A 7,687-nucleotide genomic window follows, 5' to 3' on the forward strand; every position below is an offset into this window, starting at 1 on the left:
CAGTGGAGGTAACCAACAAAATATCTCAACTACTTTGCTGAAACTTGAGCTTGACGATGATAAAACTCGCGATATTACTCCCAATCATGCTAAAGAGCAGAAACAAACAACTCTTTGCGATCCTGATCGTAGCCATGTGAGTAGTGACAGGAGAACATCCAGCGTTTGGAAATACTATACTGAACATCTTGATAAATGGGGTAAGAAAAGGATGAAATATAACTACTATACTAGTAACTTTGCTTCTGAAAGTACGAATGGGACCTCAACGCTATGGAGACCTTTAAATGAGGTTTGTCCTAATTCCCCTCTTAGAATTATTGACAGAAATCAATCAAGAAGCAAGGTAGTTAAAGAAGGAGAACAACCATATAGTACATGTACTGTATAAAAGGTTGTGATTAACGTCAATGAGATTAGGAGAGCCATTGTTAAATTTGTCATTATTGACGAACTACCTTTTAAAGTTGTTGAAGGGGAAGGTTTTAGGAGATTAATGACAGTTGGTTTGCCTAATTTTCAATTACCTTCTCGCTTGACTGTTGCTAGACAATGTTTGAAAATATATCAAGAAGAGAAAGAAAAGCTTAAAAAGCTTATTCATAATCAACGTGTATGTGTTACTAGTGATACGTGGACATCACTTCAAAATCTAACTTATATGATTGTCATTGCCCATTGGATCGATGATGAGTGGAATCTGAAAAAGAAAATTCTCAACTTTTTCCAAACATCAGATCATAAGGGTGAAACAATTTCTAAGGGGATTGAGGCGTGCTTATTTGATTGGGAAATTTATAACATATTCACGGTGACCTTAGATAATGCAACTGCTAATGATTCTGCAATTAAACACTTGAAGAGAAGAATTGAGGATTGAAAAGGAGGCATCTTATAAAATGAGTTCTTACATGTTAGATGTAATGCTCATATTCTAAATTTGATCGTGAAAGAAGGACTCGGTGAACAAAATGAGTCTATTTCTCTGGTAAGAAATGCTATCAAATATGTTAAGTCCTCAACTGGAAGGTTTGATTCCTTTAAGTCATTTGTCGAGAAGGTTAAGATTGACACTCATGGTCTTTTGACTTTAGATATTGAGACTAGGTGAAACTCCACATATATGATGCTAGATACAGCTGTAAAATTTGAAAGAGCATTTTTAAGAATGTATAATGATGATCAAAAGTACCTCAAGTATTGTTTAGAAACAAATAATGTGGGAGGGCATCCATCTATAGATGATTGGAAGAATGTTAAAGTTTTCATTAAGTTCCTTGAGATTTTCTATCAGGTAACTTTGAAATTCTCAGGAACTTCATATGTTACTTCCAATTTTTTCTTCCATGAGATCTTTAATCTTCAAAAGATAATTTGCACAAATATTTGTAGTAAAGATTCTATTTTGAGTGGCATGGCTAAAAAGATGGAGCTTAAATTTAACAAATACTAGAATACTTTTGAAAGTATGAACAAGTTATTATTCATTGCTTTTATTTTAGATCCTCGATACAAGTTGAAATATGTGGAATATCTGTTTAAAAACTCTTATGGTTGTTTGGTGGGAGCTGAAAAATCAAAAGAGGTGATGGATACTTTGAGTCTCTTGTATGATTACTACATGATTTCTTTTTGTGGGACTTATACCGATAAAATTGATGGTCAAACAAGCTTGAATGATGAAATTGATACCATGCATAGTGACAAGATGTGGCAATCACAATGGGAGAAATATTTGGCAAATGAAGACAATACTGAAAATAAATTAGAACTTTAGAAGTAATTGGTAGATGATTTGGAAAAGACCAAAGAGTTAGATATTTTAGCTTGGTGAAAAGTTTCTTCGGCTAGATATCCAATTATTTCTAGGATGGCAAGAGATGTTCTTTCTATTCCTATTTCTACTGTTGCTTCTGAATTATCTTTTAGCACCGGTGGTCGAATTCTTAACTCTTATCGAAGTTCTTTATCTCCAAAGACAGTAGAAGTTCTTATTTGCACTCAACAATGGTTAAGATCAACTTCCAAAGAATGCAAGCTTGAAGATCTTTTAGAAGAAATTCAGAAACTTGAGATAGTTGAAAAAGATAAATTTACACATTTAACTCTTTATGAATATGTTTTTTATGTTTTAAAAAGTTTTAACACCTACTTTGTTAAACTTTCTTCTTTCTTTTTTCAGAATATGCTAGCACAACCTTGAGCATTGATTAGTTTGGATGTTGCAATTGAAATTCGTAGTGCAACTGTTTTGCTCTTTGGTAGTTAATTTTCAGGTTTTTGCTGCTGCTTCACCTGAAGTACTTTTGGATTATGCTATTGACTTATTTTTTGTATTTAATCACAATTTTATGCAAGCAATTAAGTGATCTTTCTTTGATGACAGTTGGGTATATGGTTCTTTTGTGTTGAATGCTGATCATTCAGAGGAATGTTTAAAGACTTTGTTATTTTTTTCAACTTGATTAATGAAAAAGTAATGTATATAATTAACCTTTTATGGGCTAACCTTCTTAATTTTGTTGTTGTGGAGGTTGTACTACTATGCAATAATTGTTATCTTCCTCGTGGTGAAAATTTTATAATTTCTTTCGAGGCTATTTTTGCATATGTTGTTGTGTTGATCCGTGCTTTTAGTTTTCTTTTAAATAGTTCATCTTGGAGAAAGGTAAAGTAGCAAGTTTTCTATTGGCCACGGCTGGAATGCTTTAATTACTTCATGCAATAGTGAAAAAAATGATGTTTCTTGAAGGGCTTCCTTTTGTTCTGGTGGTTCCTCTTCTCAGGTTCGGTATCGAACTTGTACAGTCAAAACAGGCTATCAATTCTTTATTTTTGAAGTCATTTCCTTCGTAGACCGTAGGAGTTGAACAATCCACTAACTTATGAATTTATGTTGCTGGTATTTTGCCCTTTTTAGAGCTTATCATTTAGCTTATATACTTTACAAAAACATCAGACATAGTTTCAGTCAGGACATATTCAAATTTGTTATTATTGGAACCATATTTGCTTCTCTCTTATAGATCTATCTTGGACTTTAGATGATAACTTATTTAGCTTATATACTTTTCTTCTGTCCTCACTATCTCTGAACGAGTTCAGGTATCTTTGAACATTAATGACAGCTGTTTTGAAATTCTATTGATTTGCAGTATGAAGGTAGTAAATAAGTTTGTCAATTTTTTTGTATTATAAAATATATTATTTCAATCCGTAAAAAATAAACCAAACCGATAAAACCGACAAAATCGATAAAACCGAAACTGATAGAATTTATACTATAATGGTTTGGTTTGGTTTGAATATTAAAAAAACTGCCTTAATTGGTTTGGTTTAGTTTTAGCCAAAAACTGAGTCAAATCGGACCATGAACACCCTAACCTATTCATACACACATGTGCATACAACAAAGTAATTTAACAAGTACATGAAATACATACGACAAATAAAACCATCACCTACCTCGAATTCGAGCTTCAACAACTTTAAAGTGTAGGCGTTTTTCCTTTACGGGTTCGTTCATCTTGTTCTTAGTCTAAAGACAGTAAATACATACAAAGGATCAATATAATGGTTTACTTTACTCGAATTATAGTATAATTCCCTTCTTAGACCAACCCATGATCCTAAACCTCACCTAGGGCTAATTTTCACCATTAGTTTCAGGCCAAAACCCTCCCTCAATGATCATCCACCTAGTTTGTGGATACGAAAAATTAAATTATGAGTTTAGGGAGTAGAAATATTACATTTGGCGTGAGAATCCGTGGAAAAGTGATCAAAAGTGCCTTGGGTCGCCTCCTAATGTCTTAAGAATAGTTTCTATCCAGAAAACTGTTTTTGGGGTTTTTACCCCATATTAACTGTGACTATCCTGCCACAGCGGGATCATCCCGCTATGACGGGATATGCGGAGACAGTGAGCTCGTAAAGAGTCTTCAAATCTCCCATATCACAACATACCCTCACCCTAAGAACCTTAAAATACACCTTCCATGCCAAGTTCAATTTCTGGAGTTTTACTCACCCAAATGCGATTCCGTGAAGCCGTAAGGCTCTGTATCGTCTTGGCTACAACTAACTTAATCAAATCGCCGATTTGATCCCCACCTATCACAAGGCCACTCAAGACCTCATCTGGTTCAGAATTCGTCCAAGTCTTGCCTAGGCTCAATTTTTTCGAAGTTACTATCCGAAGTTTTTTGGCCCAAATTCCTTCTCCATTGGTCTATCCATAATGACGGGGACACATCGTTACACTTAAAGGGTGGGACAGTAATTTTTTATTTTTTACCTCATGGAAGTCGTGACAAAAAGCTTAGTAATAAAATAATGAACCTCTCATTGTAAATAATGATGAGTAAATTATTTTCTTGATTTTTTTCAGTTACTCACTATACTTTTTATTTTTTATTAACTTGCTCTTTTTGGGCAAACATTAGGGGAAAATATTCATTTATCAACAATGGAATTCATTTAATATTCATTTTTTATTAATTTTTGATTTTTTACCTCATGTTTGATAGTCTTATTATTATTTATTTATTTTCAAAATCAGAGCTTATCTCTCAACTCATGCAATCGCATACGAGTTCTTTTATTTTATTTTATTTATTGGGTTTGTGTATATATGACACAAAAAATAATTAATTTTGTTATATTAATTTTTTTTAATAATAAATTTGGTTAAGTGATTTTGTAAGATCAAATCTTAAGTTGAGTGATTTTATTTATATAGAATAAAGTTGAATGCCTTTGCTACATAATTCTTCAAAATTGAGTGATTTTTTGAAATATTTTCGGCTTTAATTACTACTCCATCTGTCCCCATTTAGTTTTCATAATAAGGTTTGTCACAATCCTTAAGAAAAAATTAATTAGAAGTATTATTTGACTAATATATCTGTTATTAATTATTTCATATTTATCTATATATGTGTGATGTGTTTCTTAATTCTAAAATAGTTAGTGCTAGGACAAAGTTGATAAAAAATAATTAATTCTCTATTAATTATTTAAATTAACAATTATTTTAAAATAAATATTTTTAATATATATGACAACTCAAAAGCAACGGAAAAAGCAGCTAACAAATGACCCTATTCATGTATAGTCATAAAAACTCATAATAATTAGATACCAAAATAACGTCCGCAAGGGGTCGTTTCATTCATTGTATTGCATTAAATTGTTCATAGTAAACATTGTATTGTTACTGCAAGTAAGATCCCAAGTTTTAACTTGATGTGTCATGTGTGGATGACAACGTTGTTGTATAAATGAGTGTTTGACACTAAAAGAGATTTTCTTTTTCACTTTTATATTAGTTAAAGAGATTTTTAAAAAGAAAATAAAATTATATTTTATAATGAAAATAATGTGTTTAGAAAAATAATAATATATTTATTAGAAAAAAGATATTTTTGACCCAAAGCCAAATGTAATAATAAAGATATTTTGAATCAAAATATTAATACTGAGGCATTTTTATATCAAAATAATTGCGGCATGTATATTTTTGAATTAACTATTAATGAAAGACATTTTTTACCTTTTTTCGTAGAAACAAACACACTCAAATACACTAATCACACAAAATGTCTAGACAACAATACACCGACACAAATATATATTCCTTCCATCTCTACATTATTTTTGATTATTAAATTTTGTTTTCGACTTCGCGTATGGCAAAAGTTTAGTGCACCAAATTGTTTTATATTAATTTTTTCCTTTGACAATATATTAAACAAATATATAATAAGTCTAATCATTTTTTATAATTTTATTTAAATCCGATATAAATTATAAAATTTAAGCACTTCCAAATAAAATTTGTTGTTTTCACACTTCTAACGTGATCATAGTGTACTGATACTTCCTCCGTCCTTTTTTACTTGTTAAATTTTAACTTGACACACCTATTAAGAAAACAGTGATTGATATAGTGAGTTTACTATTTTATCCTTATTAATAGATAGAGTTTTAAACATATTTACTTACTATATTTTTCAAAGACATTAACTCAATATAAATAAATTGAGAGTATAATAGGAAAAAAATTTATCCTTTCTTAATTTTGTCAAAATTGATAAGTAAAAAGAAAAATCAAATTAAAAAATATTTGGCAAGTAAATAGAGACGTAAGGAGTATTTGAACGAAAGTGCACGACATTAGGACATGAAAAAAGGATAAATTTGTACTATCCTAAATTAAATGACTTCGCACTCTAAATTTTTGGTCTAATATTATTTCAATGTTAGTAGGAAATTTCATTTTTATCATAAGATTCAATTCGAAGGTAAGTTTAGATCAAATTTAAAAATCAAGAGGTAGATTTAATTTTTTTTCTCAAAAATATAGACGTGTGGAAATCTACCTTTCATGCTAGAGCTCTATTGATAATAAGGGAAAATACGACACAATTTACTAATTAAAAATATGTGAATAGATTAATAATATAACGGTGGACAAAACTGAGCAATTTTGGACCATATATGAGCAAATTTGAACCTTTTTCCTTACACAAATTCAAAAGTTTAAATAGATTTCATAAATTTTGTGAAAATTAGGTTGCATCGCATGTAGATTCAGAATTTTTACGTTTAAATACATAAGTTGATAATTTGATACATGAAATAGTTGTTAATTTATTTTACTCATTCCACACTAATATGTTATTTGGTGTTTTGTTGAAAGTAGTAGATATTGAGATAATTTTAGTTACATTTACTTTCAGTTTGTATTCAATGAGGAAAAATACTACCTCCGTCCCATGTTAGATGAACATCTTACTAAAAATGTTTGTCCATATTACTTGATCACTTACTAAATCAAGATAAAATTAATTAAATTTTTTCTATTTTACCCCTACAATTAATATGGCCTTTTGAATGTAAACAATTCTCAATACTAGCTATTTCTATACTCTATGTATATTGCATTGATATAAACAAAGGGCAAAATGGTAAAGTCTTCCAATGCATTAATGATTTCTTAATCACCGTGTAAAGTTGGATGTGCTAATCTAATATGAGACGGAGGTAGTAATGGTTAAGGAAAATTATACAAAATGGACCCAATTGTGAAATTATTTATCAAAAATGGATTTAACCCAATTTATTTAGGCTTAATGGACCACCGATCAAAACTATTTATTCGCTTACCTCACTTTTTCCTTTCTTATTTCGTGCATGATGTCATCATCATTACCAGGAATTAATCCTCTGTGATACTCTGTCGGTATATTGATATCATAACAGTATTATATAGGACTAAACTTAACTCTTTGTGATGCTCCATCGGTATATTGATACCCTATCCATATCATATAGGATTGTGCACTTTTTTTAAGAAATAAATAAGAAGCAATTAAGAGAAAATTATTAAAGTCACAATCTTATTTATTAAACTCTAAATTAGTAGAAAATATATATTTTTATAAAATTCTCATGATGCCATGACAATATGTAGATATGTTGTAATGGTATTATGGATGATTGAGTAACCTCATCGAAGGACTGAAGTAAACCTCACTGAAAACATTGCATAGTTACTCTTTTATACCACCAGAGTATATTATACTTTGATAGTATGAAAGAGGAAGAAACGGTCCTTCAATGAAGACAATGCTCAGTTACTCTTTAATACCATCCGATTGTATTAATATACTGTAATATACCG

The sequence above is a fragment of the Solanum dulcamara genome, chromosome 4, assembly GCF_947179165.1.
Source record: "Solanum dulcamara chromosome 4, daSolDulc1.2, whole genome shotgun sequence".
NCBI lineage: Eukaryota > Viridiplantae > Streptophyta > Magnoliopsida > Solanales > Solanaceae > Solanum > Solanum dulcamara.